The sequence below is a fragment of the Ixodes scapularis genome, unplaced genomic scaffold (assembly GCF_016920785.2).
Source record: "Ixodes scapularis isolate PalLabHiFi unplaced genomic scaffold, ASM1692078v2 PGA_scaffold0__279_contigs__length_252992795, whole genome shotgun sequence".
Lineage (NCBI taxonomy): Eukaryota > Metazoa > Arthropoda > Arachnida > Ixodida > Ixodidae > Ixodes > Ixodes scapularis.
In genome coordinates, this window is record NW_024609835.1 from 101,898,035 (window position 1) to 101,917,944 (window position 19,910).

Here is a 19,910-nt window from a genome sequence, read left to right on the forward strand (position 1 = left end):
GTGAGTTTGAAATATGGCATCAAGTATATATGTATATATATATATATACATAGAAGCTACAAAATAGTGTTCCTATTATAAAATTTTAAGAATTTGAATTTGTTTGAACATTATTTTGTAAAAGGCAGAGTATATTTTGTAAACGTTCGCGCAAAAGCAACATGACAAGATGACATCTAAAATATTATAGCTCTAATGTCGCAGCATTAGTTTTAGTAGGATACATCACATACAATTTTACTCCTAAATTTACGCAAAATATTTAGGCAACAAATTAAAAACAAATATGTGCTATGTTACTGTATCAGGATCCCATTGCAATAATTTTTAACTTGCGTTTATGAGGGGCTTACAAATTCATTCAACTTTATGGATTACAGTATACAGTGCGCCCTCTAATTCATTTTTAAGCACTCGGGTTATGAATCGCTCGTTAGATATAAAAAAATGCACAACAAATTATGACTCTTTGCAATTCAAAGTGTGCGAAATAGAGTGGTGCAATTCAAAGTGTGTGAACTAATGTGGTGCAATCAAAAATAATACATTTAAAGATCAAAATAATTCATATGTCTCATAGGTGCATGAAACACGTTTTAGAATGTTGAAGTTTTATAACTGACATTTTTACTATGTATACGGTATTCGTTCCAGAACATTGTCTAAAAGTCGCAAATATTGGCGATCAGCAAAACAAGGCAATCGGCCGCGACCGTTTAGTACCAACCGAAGTTGCACAGTTCTTTTGGGCCCAAATGTAGTTTGTGTCTAGTTATAGCCATACAAAGTAAAAAAAAAAATCCAATGTAGAGCCAAACTTGACCTTTGTTGGCCAAGGTGTGTGTATCGTCGCACCTAATTCGCTAAGCTAGTGCAAAAGTAAGGCATCAGCGCTGATAGTTTGGCTGTCATTTAGCATTTGCGGCCATAAATAACCAAATGAGTGCCAGAGTTAGGCTTTAGTTCGAGCTGCTCGGTTCTTATGTGGACACTTTGGGCCCAATTTGCAAACAAGTCGCAGATTTAGGCTTCAGTGATGCTTCCTTGGTTCATACGTGGCACGTTTGACTCAAAGCTTCAGCCTGGGTAATTACGTGGCGTGCCAGGGTGACGGTGATGAGTTAAGGGTGTTGGTACATACTTGGAAAAACAACCTGAACTTGGGGAAGAAACATAGAGAGAAAATGCCTCTGCTGGAGGACGCCACAGAATAAGGAAGAAGTTTTCACTACAACTTGTTGGTAGTCAGCCGTCTCGTCTCAACACTCTTTGTTTTCTCTCTACATTTCTTTCCTGAGTTCAGGCTGTTTTTCCAAGTGCCAGTGTGAAACCATAGAAACGTCATGGAAAAGTACTCTGACACTAATCAAGGCTTTTAAGAAAAACCGCACTATGCCCAAGCTAGGCCCTTAATTTTGCCAAGCTTGCTTTAAGGAAGGCGTTTCTCTGGCGTGATTTCATAGAGACGTATCGAGAACGAAATCAGTGAGCAAATACGGTTTGTTTTGCAACAAATATTATCTGAGACATGACATCACCTTAATTTGCAGAGCACCCCGCATCACATGCAGTATTCCGACCTGAGTGTGATGTGGAGAGAACTTCAACAGCATCGTGACACCGAGTGCCATGTGTGTGATGCAAACTGGAAGCAACGCCCTGTGATAGTCGCACGAATGACATGTGACCAAGCGTTCAATGCTTACCTTATCATATCGTCGAGGTTAAGGACAATTTGTTCGCGGGAAGCCCTCTACTAACCACCCCCACCACGATAGAAAAGAGGTGATTTTCTTTATTGTCATTTTAATCGCAAGCGCTCAATATAATCTGTTCTGGTTTCTTCGTCTAGGAGTACCGGTAATGCCAGGTGTGATTAAAGGGGGGGGGGGGTATTGGAACGTCACTTTGGTGGACTACGTTGTCTAAGAGGTGTCCTATCCATAGATTAAACGGACGCGTTTTCTATAACAAGACACGTGGATATGCAAATAGATGCCCGCGTCAGGTTGCTCAACTTGAAAAATGCTAGAAACAAAAAAACTCCGAGGACACTCAAGCACTTCTTATGAGTTGTGAATGCGAAAGCATTACGTTCAGTCTCCTAGCGCGTTGCGCCGCTGCTCGTTCCGCCCGTCGTGTATTCGTAGACTTGACAACGATGGTGGATTTGGCTGCCTGCCTCTTCGCTCGCTTTGCTGCGTTATTCTGCTCCCTTAGTTCGTCTGCGGTGAACTGGCAACGATGGCCACGTTTCGCTATCACCGAGGTTGTGGCTGCCGACGACATATACACGTCAGGCGCCACCATGTTCCTCAGCGCCGAGTGAAGCAGAAGCGGCCAGCAAGCCGACAGGGGGTGCGGCGGTGCGCCGCGTATACCTCCCTGACTCGTTGGTGACTGCTGCGGCGCTAGGTGAGGCAGCCGTGAGAGTGCGAAGCTTGGCGCAAACACGAGAGTCCGAAGCTCGGTGCGGCGCGTGCTGAACTCACGTGCCCTCTCATCATCATCATCACCCTAGCTGCGGGTGCCGGTTGACGACGTAAGACCTCAAAGCGTAACGTTAGGTTTAACGTCAGGCCAGACCATATCCGCGTCCCTCCCCCCTTCCCCCCCCCCACCCCTGCCCCTCACGTCAAACAGCTGTGCGTACCGGTTGGCGACATTAGACCTCAAAGCGTAACGATAGGCCTGACGTTAGGCCTAACGTCAAGCCAGCGCATACCCGCGTACCCCTCCCCCCTTTCCACCCTCTCCCAATGCGCAGCCGGTAGTTCGGCTGGCTCCGCGGTGACGCCGTTGCTATGGAGCCACATGATGCGTCGCAGGCAATGGGAATTTAGGCGCCGTTTCGTTCAGCCCATAGGGTGTTTTAGCGAGTCGCTTTTTGAGCACACGGTTCCGAAATCACGAACGGTGCAGCTGATCGGTTCCGTGAAACCGTACGTGAAATTTGACATATTTTAGCGAATCGGGAAATTGGCGTGACCGAGTAAACGAGGGTGATGATTTGTTTGACTGGTGGCGCCATCTTCTAGTAAACATGTTAAACATTCTACAACGTGTAAACCCTGGTGGTTCGTGTTTCCGGCGTACGACTGATGCAAACAAGACAGCCGATGTAACGTTTGCCGGTCGGAATCTTAAGAACTGTAAAGCTAGGTAGAGTAAAAAATATCTGAACGACCATAAAGATATGTAGTGTGTCTCCGTCATCTTGAACTTGAACGATCGTTCACGTTGTGTGCCGTCGAACCAAATCATTTCGTCTGCTCGCGGTCGCCACGGCAGCTAGTCTGTCCGCAGACAGCAAAAATTTACTAGCATGCGCAGTTTACAGCAATCACGATCGCTTACCATTGCGGGCAGTCCTGAAAATGATTTTGTTCAACCTCTCAAATGAATCAGACTAACAGGATGGCAAATCGCCTCCCGCTGGCCTAAGCCTAACGCTCGGCTAGGTCGGCGAAGTCAGTCGCCGAACCGACCGCCATCTTCCTTTTACCCGAGTCGTGAACGGTGCTGGCTGCGTTGCGGTGACGACTCCAGCGACCGGAATGGGAGAAACGAACGAGAAGAGCTTCCCGACGCCCCGAAGGACTCCCGCGCGCATGCGCAGTGGCGTCGCCGAGGCGTTCGAGGGCAATCCTTTCACGTGGAAACGACCTGCTAAAACTCCCTAATGGGAATTTAGGTGCCGGTTTTCGCTGCTACGGACAAGGTTTGCAAAGAACGCCGGCATCGCTCCATCAGACAGTTAATGCTTTCTTATTGAAAGTTGTCCAAGATGGATTATATAACCAACCTTGAATTAAACAGAACAATTAAATATATCCTTGAATTCGAAAAACAAAAACTGTGAAATAATTAATTTAGGCACCTCAAAAATTACGTGTCCTAAGTTTTTTTTTTTTTTTTTTATCTTATCTTATTAGTGGAGCCGTTGTAATCTCGAATTAAAATTTTGATGTAGACTCACCCGTTGCTTCGTGCCGAGCCCACGATAGCGCGAGAACGGAGAGCGGATCTAGCAAAATTGATAATCGTCGGTGGGGCGAGCGAGGGTCAATTTACCCCGCTCGCCTCTAAGCTGGATTGAGGATGCTAGCGATGACATCATGAAGCTTTGGTCCGATAAGAGGCGGCAGACAGACTCGCCGGATGCCCCACTGCAATCGCTAGACGCATTTATTAAAATAAATAGGTTTACGTTTACCTCTGCCCGAGTTAAGAGCGATATCTAAATTCTCAAGACGAAAAACTCGAGGTACGCGTAAGTATTTCTTATGAGTTGTGAATGCGAAAGCGTGCATGCCGCTCGTCCGCTCCCTTTCTCGTCTGCTGCGTACTAGCGGGCGCACGCTTTGGGATCTCGGAGGCCATGGCGCAGCGGCGAATGGGAGCCCCGTCGACCCGCTCCAGCCAATGGAACTGAAGGCGAATCGCTCCTATTGGGATCGCGGAAACCAGGAGCCGTTTTCGCGCTTCAAACTGATGACGTCAGCTTGCTCTATGAGACAGTCAATGCTTTCGCATTGAAAAGCTAGAGAGGTTAGCTCTAAACCTAAATCAGGTTTATTGAAAAGTGCTTCAGCTTTAAACATACCATCTGGAGAACGGTGCCCGCATTGGCCCATATTGCTTATATTTCATATTTATTTTACCGTGTTTGTCAATTAAAAAAAAAAGTTTTGATATCGATGTTTGTTACCCTGCTAAATCGTTCTACCTCTCCATTATGAGGGAGGTGTGGGGTCCCTGCATTTTATATTTCCATGTTTCACCTTTTTAATGTAGTTGTATTTTTTATATTTAAAGAACCTAATATTATTTATGTGTTTCTTTTTTCAGGTACACAGATCTCGAGGTTTCAAGCGATTCCAAGGAACTGTCACAAATTGCATCGCATTAATTTCTCCGATGGACGAATATTTGCAAAGTTAGAAGTTTTCCACCGGGGGTGTGGTCAAGACGTGGTGGTCGCTCAGGGGATGTGCTTGTCGAAGAACAATAAAGTTTTACATTTTTTATCAAGTGAAGCTGCAGCGAATTATCTTAAATATTTAATTTTTGTGTAGGTATTCATAAATATTAAACCGAGGCTTGCACAAATCTGTTTTGCAAGGAAGGTTTCTAAAAGTTAATTGAGACATGGAACTAATTATATACCAGTCATTAACCGTGGTGTGAATTCCTTGCAAAGTTTTTTTTAATTTCATTTTGTACTCTCTGCAGGTCAATTTTCTGGATCGATGTGAAGGGTTAAGGTGACACGCAATATAATATGTTACTATCTATTCATTATTTCTCTAATAAAAGTGTGCTAGGGAAGACAATCGCCAATCTCACTCACTGACATTTTGGGTTTGGTGGTAGTGTGCAGTCGAGAGTGAAAGCTGTAGAGTCCAGCTCGCTGCCGCGGTTTGTAGTTCAGGTGCTGCTGTCAACTTATAGACCATACTCCGCTATTTTGGCCAAATCGTGACACTGTAGCGTCTTTCGCGCAAAGCGACTGATCGTTAAATCTTCCCGTATAGCTAACCAACCCCGAGTAAGAAAGGTGATGACAGCTAGCTCCTTTTACGGCGTGAAATGTTATCTTTGTTTTTATTAGACTGCACTTGGCTGCCATTTTTATCATCAGAGATCGAGCGTGGCATTCCTATAGAGTACATCGATTCAGCTTAGCTCAGAGCGTTTAAAAATGCTAAAACAAGCAAAATATATCTGCTAACTCAGAGTGCTTTGTCGCACTGGAGGTTTGGCGTTTGACTGAATTAGCGCGAAAAGAAAAGCCATTGAATACATCATGTTGCGCTTTCAGCACTTCTGTGCCCTCATGTGCGCGCATCTGCTGCACTGTGACGATTTAGGCGTTTTCCCGCCCTTTTCCGCTACCGCGCGTGCTTCTTTATTTTCATGTTTGTACTTCGGCTCTCTAGTGCCTTTTCGAATGCACTAGTCAACGTTTTAGAATGATGTGATATTTCTGTATAGAAAGGCATCAAGCATAGTGGGTAATGAATATATCTATCGTAAGGGTTCGGGAGTTGTGGTGATTCTTAAAATTTTTTTCCTCCTCTTGACTGCCATAGTTAGTGTCGCCGTCCATTTGACGTCATTTTGAAAAAAAAATATTCGATCGCGTGCCCTGTGGCGTACAATTCATATAAGTCATATTAAAGTCGTGGATATTGTGTCGTTTGCCCTATTCTATGCTATTTTGTTTGAGAACACCCGCCAGTTGTCAGTGATCTAAATCGCTATTTATACTTCGCTCATCACCCAAATTTCCTATGAACTGTATGGTTGTTCGACGGGTTTAGCTCAAATGTTGTTAAAAATGTCTCAAGGTTTGCATTCCTTAAGCGTTCTTGACAGTGCAATAAAACACACCGATAATGCGAGAATATGCTAGCGGCCCCACTTAATTGAAGAAAAAACAAAATTATTTTGGAAGTCTGCAAATAAAAGGCCAATATAGTCCTATGCTGCGGGGAGTCACAACACGGGTGCATGATTTAATTTTATTAGAAGAGCCGATATTGTTATGTTTAGTATAGAGTACTCTTTTTGGGAATAATAGTAAGAAGACAATACATGATAGCCTTTTACTCGACGGGATGCAAGCAAGTCTTCAAAGCGAAGGCATTTCGTCCAGAGTCAAACCTTGTTACAGAGTAATACATATATATTTCGTAACGTCTTGTCTTTGAAAGGAAAATTATTTAGGAGACGCTTTTAACGCTATAAATGCACAGGTAATAGCGGCTGATTTCAGAACACTTGAATGTACCTGAATGAGCTGGCTCGGGCGAAATATGTACTGTTGCCTGCACAGAACGTAGGCAATAGCAAATATGGCTAGAAAAATGGGTGTTTGCAAGCATACGGGCTCTAGGTTTCAAAAACTGACGATAGTTATAGTAGCATGTGTTCACTTCTGAAATATTATATTAAGCTTTGATTCGCTTCTTTCACAACCACGAGAAGAAATTTCAAAATACATTTGACCGTCGGACGTCGAAAGAACAGCTATGTGTTAATATAAGTGAACCAGTTGTGTCTGTATTCGATGAAGGCAGAGAAGGACTTACGAAAAATTGCGGAGACATGTCTGGTATAACCTCACGTGGCATATATGGCATTCAGCGTCGGGTATTGCTATATCATCTTCATCCCAAGTTTTAATATGTCCATACCTGTCATTTTTTGTAAATCCGGATATGGAGTTGTTTCTAGTGTCGTATCGAGAAGCACTGAGCTCATCATGATGAAATACTCAATAATAATAATAATAATATTAATAATAATATTCATATATACATGTACTGTATAAAGGAATTGAATGCGCCTGTGGCAGAGTTAATATCGCACTGGTCAAAGCCAACTGGGGCTCGTTGGACCGGCTCCAGCTTTATAGCAGAAAAAAAAGATAATTGCATAATGGAGAGTAATAATAATAATAATAATAATAATAATAATTATTACTATTATTATTATTATTATTATTATTATAAACAATCAATCAGTTTTTTTTTGTAGACTTTTCAGGAATAACCTGAAGTCTTGGTGCTGGTACACTGGTGGAGAAAAAAAATACATTACCCACTAAAATGCAGAGATAATTCAACACACACTGCATATGGCTTACAAATTGAGACATAATGTGTTTTGTGAAAATAAAAGAAATTAAGATAAATTTTTAACCATAATACTAGGAAGTATAGGAGTAAAAAGTAGAATAAAATAACAAAACAAACTGCAGACACAGGATACAAAACCGTAGGATAAACGAATGCACCATCAAAATGCACGCCATTTAGATGAAATTCAGACATACCAGAGCAGTTCAGCAATGCTCAACTTGCACCAGCAACTTTTAAAAGAAAAAAAAACAAAAACGTCCTGTAACATGGGTGGAAAATATCAAGTTTTTCCCAGTAATTGTTCAAATGCTCCGCCATTCTAAACATTGGGTTTACCTTACCAGGCGAAATGTTCTGAAAGCATAAAAAGATGACCGAAGCCGAGTAGACACTCTTGGAACCCTAAATCACAGTTCAGATAACAGGCTCGGAGAATTGAGGCCTTGCAGCGTCTTAAATAAGATTAGTAAGTCCGGGTTCTGCCGACGCCGCTGCATGGCTAGACAAACCAACACGCTCTAACGCAGCCCCATGTGTTAAACAATGAGCATCGTCATTAGCATAGCGAAGTTCAACGATCGAAAAAAAATATTCTGCACTCCTTCGATCTCCAAGGAGAGAGTTTTATAGATTCCATTCCAAACAACTGAGGCATATTTTTTCTGCGACCTGCATAACAAACAGTACGTGATAAAGCAGTCGGGTTTTTTAACTCCCTTGTTAAGCGAGAGGCAATACCCAGCATTCGCAATGACGAGTTAACCAGCTTACCCGTGATAAAAAGAAACGCAAGCCAGAATCAACCGTGACTACGAAATTTTTAATTAAACTTACTCGAGACAAAGTCTCCGCATGAATGATATAAGCAAAAGAGATATTATGAGTTTTCCTAGAGAATGTCATGACCTTGGTTTTGGACGATTTCAAGAGAAGGACGTTGTCAGGGCAACATCGGTAGAAACAACAAGATTCTTTTTGCGCAATAATGTGCAGTAACTATTTGTTTATATATGTTTATATATTCAGCATACTACAGGAGTGTAGAAATTAAAGAAAAAAAGCAAGAGCGACCTGATTTACGAATATTGTGAACATATGGGGTTTTAAAATAGATCCCTGAGGAACCATAGAGCGTGGCCTGCACAGCGAAGAGCTCATGTTGTTGACTCGGACATGCGCCCCTCTCTCTGATAGTTAGCTTTTCAACCAGTCGTGATAAGAGCCACATAATTTGTAGTAGGAAAGTGTGGATATAAATAATTGTGTGATTGCCTACGTCAAAGGCCCTGCTTAAGTCAAAGTAGACAACGTGTAGCTGACATTTGTTACATATGATAACATACGAAATGCGGTAGACATAAAACAAGATTTGCGATCGTTTATCTGCCACTCTTAAAGCAATGATGATTGGGAAGTGCTAAGTTTTGAAATTTGAAAGAGAGGAATTCATGGACGTCCATTTCAAAAAGCTTAGAAAATGGAGAGAGAAGACAAATCGCTCTCTACTTACAAACTTTACCTATTTTTCCCGACTTTAGGACCAGAACCACAGCAGCGACTTTCCAGATTTCAAGAAAGTTCCCAACCTTAAAAAGTTGTTAAATACTGATCACAGTAACGGCCTGAATAGGTCTTGATAAGTTTTGAGGATCGCGGAGGGAATGCTGCCGGGCCCTACTGATAATGTTGCTCTCATTTTCCTAATACAGGACTATACGCATTCTTCTGCGACGTTAATGACACTTAAAAAGTCACCAAGCCCACCTAAGTGAGGCAACAAAGGTTAGAAACTTTGGATACTATCTCTGTAGACTGGCCCAAAATGATCAGCGTATAACTCAGGCACTGACTTCGAATCGCTTTCATGAATATGAAAGGTAATTTTCGACTGGACATGCCTCCCATAACGTGATTTAATGTACCTGAAGAATGTCTTTGTATCGTTGACAAGATCTGTTTCCACTGAGTGACGGCGCGCCTGGCATTCACTATTTAGGACTGTTTTAATTGCTTTCTGCAACTCTTGAATTTTATCTCCTACTTTGAGAGGCCACTTTTCTTATACTTGCAGTGAAAGAAGTACCTTCTTACTGGCGTACTGACAGAAAGTACACAAACGTAAGGTACACAGGGACATCACTGTCGTAATGTGGTCCCTATCTCCACTGCTTCACCGGCATCGACTGCTATTGAAATTTGAACATGTAGCCAGTACTCCATAGAGTGCTTAACGTCTCCTACCCGCGGCAGGGAGTCTCCGTTCTGGTTACCTCATGGGGGCGGGGGGGGGGGGGGGGGGGGGCGAGGGGTGTTAGTGGTATATATTTTGGTAAACAGCTTGCCTTTCAACTAACACCATGCACTTGCCTCTAAACGCCAACATGGCGTAAATAATTCATGCTGTACCCACGTAGGTTTACCTCTCAAATTTGCCGCTAGGGGCACGATGTTTGGATCTGCTGTCCAGGAGGGGCCTCAGACCCCCCGTTGAAATGGTTGCGGGGTCTTAGATCCCCGTGACCGCCCTGACTTTAAGCACTGACTCCACGCATAGTCGACATGTTCTCACTTGAAATGAGTTTCATACGTGACCCTGGTGATGTCTCACTAATGCTCGATACGCAAGACGCATTAAACATGAAGTAGAGGAAGCAGAGACCAAAGGAGTGACTCAAGTCTGGGTTAACTTAAAGCAGGTCAACAAGAACCAAGGCTGCCGTATTAATTGAATAGCGTTCTTTAGCTGCGCCCCCCCCCCCCCCCCCCCCCCGTTTTTGTCGACCTTTCTGGCCCCCTTCAGGCCTCCTAAATTTTCCGCAAACATTAGCGGGAAATTTCACGTCATATGATTTATGCACCGATTCAGTTTCTTCGCTAAATTTGGAGGGAAAATTAATTCCATATGACATGATGTCACGGGATATAAAGACGAATTCATTTTCCCCGCTACATTTAGTGGAAAAATTGGCGGCACATGACCTATGCACAAATTCAGTTTCCCGCTAAATTTAACTGCAAAACAGGTATCACGAGTCCTATGCACCAATTCAGTTTCCCACTAAATTTTTCGGGAAAATATATCCCACGTGTCCTGACATCGCAGTATCTTCAAACAAATTTAGGTTCCCCACTAAATTTAACGAGGAAATGGACATCACATGACCTATGCACCTATTCGGTTTCCCGCTAGATTTTCCGGGAAAGGACTCCACGACCTTTAAATAATTCATTCATCAAGAACGTATCGACGCTAATCAAACCAACGTTGATTTAGCGTGGCTGTCTCTCCACGTCGTCCTAGATGTCGCCCTTGTGGTCGTTCTAGTGGTCGTCTTAGAGGCCGTCCTTGAGGCCACCCTAGAGGTCGTCTTTGACGTCGTCTCCGAGGGTACCGTCCTCGGCATCGTCCTATACGTCGTCCTTGAGGTTGTCTAAAGGGTTATCCAAACTGGTGGCGTGGTTCGTGAATGTTTCACAGCTCCGTCAAAGAAGATGAACTAACAATACAAACGAGCGTGTTAGTAAATATACTTAAACAACCGGAAAGAATAAACACAAAACGGGTCGAAAACTCACGCTTACAACTCCGTTCTTCAGTTTTATCACGACAGCGAGCCGTGGCAAGCAGTCTTGAGTCGGTAAGGGGGAAGAGTTTTGACTGGCCCACCCTCTGTCCACGTGCTTGGCGCGTTTCGCTGCACCCGGGAGTCGGGCTGGTGACCCCATTGTGACCGTCCATTTCCACGCAAGCCTTGCCGAAGGAAACCGAAGGAAACCGAAGGAAACGCCACTCGTGACCACCGTGGCCGTGATTGGTGGTACCCAGTGGTTTCGTCAGTTTGCATACCCCATTATACGTCGTTCCTAACGTCGTCCTAAAGGAGGTACGTCGTCCTCGACGTCGTCCTTGACATCGTCCATGGCCTCGTAACAAAAGGAGGTAAACATGACATATGCTATTGCGATTCATAGAAAACCAACAATAGTGGTTTATGCAAGCATTTTTTTTTTGCAATTGCTTTTATCATGTGTTGTGAGCATCCCCTTTGGGCGGTCCCACGTAGAAGCATAGGATATCTTTAGGTTCGTAGAACGAGGTGTTCCTTGACTTGATATGCTATCACGCTTGACCTCCAAAAGTCCGAAGTATTGACGGTCCTTCAATGTGATAGCACACCCAGACGGACTCCGCGCAGCCGCAATAGACAGATTCACGGAAAGGGGAAGAGCCTCATATAAAGCGCCGTGGAGCAAGGCGCTCCCCAACGAGAGCTCCCGGCCGTTGTTTTGGGTCGGCTTATACACCCTGCAGGAAATGGACGCGCACATGGTTCAGGGTAGTAGGTTCGCTCCCCGAAGGGACGGACATGTTGAAGTATCAAGGTCCCGAGGGGTGTGAAGGAGGTAAGTCACCCGAGAATGGTGAGAGAGAGAGAGAGAGAGAAAAAAAAACTTTATTTAAGAAGTGAGGGAGAGCCGTCCACAAGGGAATACGGCCCCGCCTTCCATCCGGGACGCGGCCCGATGTGGCGAAGCCCCACGGCCCGCCTTACCTAGGTCTAGATCGGGATGCAGAGAATACGTGTTTCCCACAGTTTCCACCCAACTTTTGAAGTGTTTTTGTACAAAAAATGTATCCCTTCGTTCTTCAGCTGTGGTCATAGGTCCACTTGGTAAGTATGACACAAAATCACCTTGTACATTGTGCACGCCTATTTTCTTCAAGACAACTTTTGCTGTTTGTGACGTTCGACAAATGCAGGACGGAGAAAAGACGAGCGGACAAGACAAGTCACCCATCGTCCGTCTCCGCTTCTTGTTGGTAGAAATCAAAAACTACCCTCTTCAAAGCAACTTACAAGAAAGTGTCACCTTGTTGCTGCAATGTTTACTGATATTCACAGCGTTTAAAGATGGTGCAGTTAACGAGGTCGGAGGACATGTGGCTTCAAAAGAGATTTATTTGTGGAGGCTCTGCATTGGACTTCAAGCTGCGCCCTTGTGGAATAAAGGACGCAGGAGTGTCCTTTGTCACTTTCAAGCACAACACCTCTACCCTGTGTCTGTAATGCTCACGGACTTGATTTCCTCTGTGTATGCATAGCCCTTTCAGGAAGTTGTCCCTTGCCAGGGCTGGACAGGGCTGGTACGACAAAAGTATGCGTACGTCAGTGAAAAAAACAAAAACACAAAAGAACGAGCAAGTAGACAGGCCAGTTGACACGTCAGACAGTTTAGCATCTGAAAACTGGGAAAGAAGACAAATGCAATTGTATCTCCAAAATGTATCCCTTGCGGAGCACGTGGTTGAAATAGCGCATGTAATGCAATACAAAGCAGAACAATACATAACATTGTGCACAGACATTTTCTCACTCTTCAAAACCACCCAGTCATCTATAAACATTAGTTGGCAATCATGTAATCAGTACGAAAAGTTTCACTTTGTTGAGAGCGGTATAGTTACCGGAAAAAAAAAGAAAGAAACTCGTTGTTATACCCTTCCCCCTATATACATATACCTTTTAGACTCTATACTAATTTATGACTGCCGGATCAATGTGAATGTATGTAACACCTGCCACAGTTTTAAAACTCAAAACAGATCGCCAAATGATAACACTTTAGTCAAAATATAAGCACGGACCACCCACTTTGCTCACATGCACTAGTGTCGCCATTCTCTCCTGTTAATGCAGCGGTTTTATATGCAGTTTGCCTATTTCTCAAAACATAATGTGCGAGATGATTATACTTTTAGAGATGCGCGACTCTGTGATAGCATTTGTTACTTATATTACTGACGTAATATCATGGAGATATCCAGCAATCTTTAACAACATAAAAGTTCGAAACAATGAGTATTATATATACCTTTACAAAATTTCGCGACATATTTCGGTATTACTTCGCGGAACTTGGGACGCCCAAAAGAAAGTAATTTGTGTCCTCTACTGTACCAACTCCGTTGGGTCCATTTGCCATTTCAGGCAGTAGCAAACTATAAGCAGCCTCACGGTGAGAAGGCAAAATATACTTGCCTTGCGCGCCTCAAGATAACATACGAAGCAATTCAAATGCCAATGAGAAATATTGACACCCAAGCAAGGTTTTGTAAACACCACAAGAGCAGAATCTCAGCAGGCATTACGCAGCTGCACTCGTAGAAAGGTCCTGGTGGATGGACACTACACACGGTTGTCAATGGCGTAGGCAAATGCGTCCGTGGCGGAACTGTACTCACTGTCGATCTCCCGTTCAACCGCGTCATGAGGAAATCGAAAAGACCGCAAGTAACTACTAACGAGGATTGTTCTTTGAGTTCTTTTCCTTGCGATGCAATCAGCTGACCCAGTTCGTTCCCAGCGATAGAATCGTCTCGATTAAACGAACATCAGAGTAAAACAAGCACGGAGTACTAAGTTGCAGTCAGATGAAAGAGGTGAAAGCGACAACACACGCCAGGTAGCATAATTACAGGCACAAATCACAAACTTTTAAACGTATTGGAGGGAACTTAAATACGGACGAAAACACACGCACATAAGCAACGCAAATTCGATCGCGATGTTTTCTATTCAGCGCAAGTATCTCAACTTTTCCGCACTGCTTTGGCTGTACGGCGACTTGCTGCATCCCCATCCAACATCCCACCTCCATTCCCCGGGTCTCGCGGCTGCGACAGATCGCTAATCCGGCCCCTTAGCCACGTAGTTTGGAGATCCCTGATCTAGAGTAATGAAGGCGTCCGAAAGCCTTACTTTTCCTCCATAGAGCGTCATCACAGTCGGATGGAGCTGACTCAGTAATTGAAGCCGAGCCCGATGCCGACCGCCCTTTCACTTCTTAATTGAATATATACATATTTTTTTTTCAAGCACTCACGGAGTGCTTGAAAAAAGTTAATATAATGTGGACTGAAAATCCACGGCGGGAGATCGAGCGAAACATCCGGCCCACGACGGATGTGAAAACACTGCTTTCCGCCGCGGCCTCTTAAAATTCGCAAGTCGAGAACAAAAAATCAGACAAACTTGCGGTTTGTGGCTACTGCGTTTTTAGAGATGACACCATAACATATATATTTTTTAAGCGAAATTAAAACTTCCACCCTCTTTGCCCGCACAATTTGAGATGAAAACACCCATATATATATATATATATATATATATATATATATATTAGGGCTGGGCGTCGATTAAAAATTTTAACCCGATTAATCGCCACCCTTTAATCGATTAATTAATCGATTAATCGGTTTCGTCGATTTTTATAACATATTAAAAGAATGCAACAACTCGTCTTGCCTTTGAAGACTTATTTTACCCTCTGGTACAAGTCGCAAAGGACGTTTGCAATTGATGATACATATAGTTCAACCTAGAGCTTCGCTTAGAGTATCTGCACTTCCGTTCCCCGACATCGTTGTGGGCGTCGCCATTTCGGCTCTTATGCAGAGCAGACGCAACTGTCATGATTCAAAAGTGCGACTTCCTCAGTGTTGCAGATTGGAAAGAATTTGAAGCACACGAGAAATGAGAAGAAAGAAGAAGGCTCGAGGCACGAGCGGAACGAGGCGAATGACAGAAGCCGATCGAGACACTTCTGTGTAATTATGTATATTCAATTGTTTGATTAGCGTAAATAGAGTTTGTGTTTTGTTTTTACGCTTATTGCCTGATTTAAATACGACGCCCACACGACCTCTTTGGCTCTGAGACATTATGGTGCCGAAACCCGGGAGCGAGAACGATTGAGGCGAGCCGATTTTCCACGTTTGTGGAACACCTGCCTGGAACGCTGTTTCCGAGAGCTCTGTGGGAGATCGTCAAACATGGAACGTGTCAAGGCAAAACGTGGAGTGAAGCGGTCGCAAAACACGAAAATTATCCACGAGGCGACAGGGGGGGTGGAGACAGCGGACCTGGCATCGCTGGCTGCCTGGCTAGAAAGGCTGAAGGCCAATAACAGGGCTCTTCAAGAGTTGAACGTGGAGATAGAAGATCATATATCGGAACAAGACCTCGTCGCAGAATACACGACGGTCACGGAGTACGACGACGAGGCCATCCGAATGATGGTGCTGTTGGACTGCAAGGCAGACGCACTGAGACACAAAGAACAACAGGCAGAGGCCACCCAGATGACCCCATCCGCGACAACATCTGCGACTGCCACTACAGACCTGGGAAGAAATCGCAGCAACGTGACTAGCGGCGTGAAGCTTCCCAAGTTACGACTTCAAACTTTCAACGGCGAGGTCAGCGCGTGGCAGAGCTTCTGGGAGCAGTTCGGTCGTGCTATCCACGAAAACGATAACATTCCACGATCGGACAAGTTTCAGTACCTGCGCAACCATGTCACCGGACCAGCGGCGGCGGCCATCGCTGGGCTCCAGGCAACTGAGGCCTGCTACGACGATGCCATTGAAATCCTGACACTGCGCTTCGGTGATAAACGAAGGATCGAGCAAAATCATTTGGCGAAGCTCCGAGCGCTGTCACCTGTTGCCTCCGCGAAAGACACGAAAGGCCTCCGAAAGATGTACGATCACGTTCAGACGAACATCCGAGGTCTGAAAGGGCTCGGCGTGGGATCGCCAACGTACTGCACGATGATGTCCGATATCTTCCTCAAGGCCTTGCCGAGCGAAGTCGCCGTAAATTATCACCGGCAGCAGGCAAGCAGCACTGCCTACATGTCAACGGGAGAAACGCAAAACAGTCCGACTTCACTGACCTCACCAGCGCTGCAGGACACCAGACACTCTGTCGACGGACCACTTTCCACCCGGAGCGCTTCAAGGCCGCCCTCTTTCGCCGATGCCAAAGATGAGCTCGCCGATATTCTAAGCTTCCTTCGGATCGAAGTTGAGAGTAGGGAGAGAGCCGGAGTAGTAGAAGAACGGCGAGAGACGCAGAAGAAAAAGACTGAAAGACCCAGAATGCCTGCAGCCTCTGTGCTACATGCAAATATCACAAGCCCCTGCTTCTTTTGCCGGTCCACAAAGCACGCAACAGAAGTATGTACTGGCGACCTCACGTTAGAGGTGAAGAAAAGGAGGCTAGCGGAAGAAAACCGCTGATTCAGATGCACAATCGGAGGGCACCGGGCGAGGGAGTGTCGGCAGAAGGTGACATGCGCGTCGTGCTCGTGTCGACATGCCACATCCATATGCGACCCGAACTGGAAACCTAACGTGAAGAAATCGGATAGAGGTGCCCCTGCGACAAGCGTCCAGAACGCAATCTCCGACAGTGCTGACATCCCATTGGATTCCGAAGTGCTTCTTCAAACATTCCGAGCCTGGGCTGAGGAAGGAAACCAAAGACTTTACGTGCGAGCCATTATCGATGGAGGTAGCCAACGGACGTTCATTCGTGAGGATCTTTCTCGCAAACTCGGCCTCAAGGTTCTGGGATATGTTAGCCTCCGGCTAAATACGTTCGGCCACTCCACGTCACGACCGCAACGTCGGCGACTAGTACAAGTACGGTTGCACAGCCAATACGGCCAAGAAAAGTGCGTCATCGAGGCCGTCGAGGTACCCTTCATCTGTAAGGACGTTGTGCAAGTACCCGTCGACCACGAATTTGTTCGCCGTATGATGAAAAACGGCCGTCGTATTGCGGACATGCTTCTCTCCCCTCTGGCCACTGCTGAAGAGGGCATTTCCCTTCTGGTCGGTTCAGACCAGTTGTGGCGAGTGAACGATGACTAAGTGCTGCATTGCAAGGAAAATCAGAAGCTGGTAGCTATAAGCACCATTTTTGGCTGGACTTTTCAAGGCCCAGTGTCAAACCACAGCTCTCTCAAAGGCAGCGCCACCAGCATGGTATGCGTGCTAAGAACGAAATGCTTCACGAACGAGGACGTCGGAGACATCCTTCGGCGTTTTTGGGAGCTAGAGGGCATCGGAATTTCTGACCAGCCCTCCAGCAAGATGGAAGAACAGAACGAACTGCTGAACGAGTTCAACCGAACAATACGGAAAGTGAATGGACGGTACGAAGTAGGTCTACCGTTCAGGGTCGGCGCGGGAGAACTGAAGGATAACCGCACGCTGGCATTGAAACGTCTTGAGAGTTTGAAGAAGAGATTGTCACGCGACGAGTCCTTCGCAAAAAATTACGACAACGTCATACGCAGCTACATCACCTCAGGACACGCAGAAAAAGTTTCAACGAGCCCATTTTGCGCCGAGTCGACAAACCCACGGATTTATTATATGCCCCATCAGCCCGTAATTCGGAATGAATCCGAGACCACCAGGCTGAGAGTCGTCTTCGACGCTTCGTCTCATCTCCCAGGAGTTACTTCACTCAACGAACAACTGGAAAAAGGGCTGAATTTGAACGCCGTTCTAGTCGGAATCTTGGTGCGCTTCCGTCTACACTTAAACGCCTTAGCAGCGGACGTAGAAAAGGCGTTTCTGCAGGTCAGCGTTTGACCTGAAGATCGAGACGTCCTACGCTTCCTGTGGTTTCAGAGAGATTCGTCGTCAGCAAGCTCTGAACCAACCGTTGAAGAGTGGAGGATGACGAGAGTGCCCTTTGGGACATCGGTCAGCCCCTTTCTACTAACCGCCACTCTTAGTCATCATCTGAGCAACGTCAATGGAGAATTGCGATCGACTGCGGAACTGCTTCAACGGGGATTCTACGTCGACGACCTCCTGATCGGAGCGCCCCCTCTATTGAAGAAGCGGCGCGAATACAGGAACAAGTCAACCAGATTTTAGAAGATGCAGGAATGAAACTCCGAAGGTGGTCTAGCAACGCGACAGAACTGCAACGATCGTTCGATAAAGCTGCATCAACGTCTGCACTCTCTGAGCCGAGAGCTGTACTTGGACTTTGGCGACGTGACGCTGACACACTGGCCATTCCAGTGGAGAGAATCCTGAACTTCGTCACGTGCAGTGGGACGACGAAGCGCTATGTACTCCGCGCATCAGCTAGGGTTTTCGACCCGTTAATTGGGACTCCTTGTTCCGTTCGTCATACGAATCAAGGTTTTGTTTCAACGAATCTGGGAACAAGGAATTGGTTGGGACGACGATCTAACGGACGACCTACTGTTGCAATGGCGGCGATGGTGCGCAGAACTTCCACAATTAGAAGAGATAGTGATTCCTCGCTGCATCGTGAAGACGCCAAGAGAAGTCATATGTTCTCTCCAGCTACACGTCTTCTGCGACGCAAGTCCGGTGGCCTATGGCACTTGTGCCTACCTGAGGGCTGAAGGAGAAGATGGGAAGGTAGAGGTGAACTTGATATTCTCGAAATCACGTGTGTCGCCCATAAAGTGAATAACACTACCTCGACTAGAACTAATGGCTGCAGTGATTGGAAGACGGAGGGGCCAGTATCTTGGAGAGATCATGAACATTCAAAAGACACTCTACTGGACAGATAGCGCTATCACACTTCACTGGATCCGCGGGTCAGCTACTCAGTGGACGCCCTTTGTGGCAAATCGAGTGGCAGAGCTCCAATCTGGAGGGTCACCTTCTACGTGAAAGCACTGCCCCGGACAAGAAAATCCGGCAGATTTTATGACACGGGGAATATCTGCGGAAACTCTAAAAGGTATGCAATTGTGGTGGAAGGGTCCAAAGTGGCTTGGTAAAACCGAAGACGTATGGCCGAACCTCGTCATGGGCGACGACGTCCCAGTAGCAGTTATTGCAGAGGAGGGAAAGCTGGAACATCACGTATTGCAGACTGCAACAGAGGGGATTGCACCTCTATTGGAACTTGAACGGTACGGGGCGCTGGAACGGATCTTCAGGATTACTCCATGGATTATGCGGTTTGTAAAGAACTGCCGAACGCGGCGAAGCTGACGTGAGGGCCCGCTAGCGTCCGAAGAACTTGAACGAGCCGAGACTTGGTGGATCGCACGAACGCAACAGGAAGCTTTTACACAAGAATTGAACGATCTAAAGGCAGATAAGAAACTGGAAAGGCGTTCCAGCATAGTCTCGCTCGCCCCCTTCATTGACCCCCTGGAACTGACAAGTGAATAAACCAAGGCAACTTTCACGCGAAAAGAAAAATAAAGGGAGGGGAAGGGGCGGGGATGTTGCAGATTAGAAAGAATTTGAAGCTGAAGCTGAAATTTGAAGAGAAGAAAGAAGAAGGCTCGAGGCACGAGCGGAACGAGGCGAATGACAGAAGCCGATCGAGACACTTCTGTGTACTGATGTATATTCTATTGATTTATTAGTGCAAATACAGTTTGTGTTTTGCTTTTACG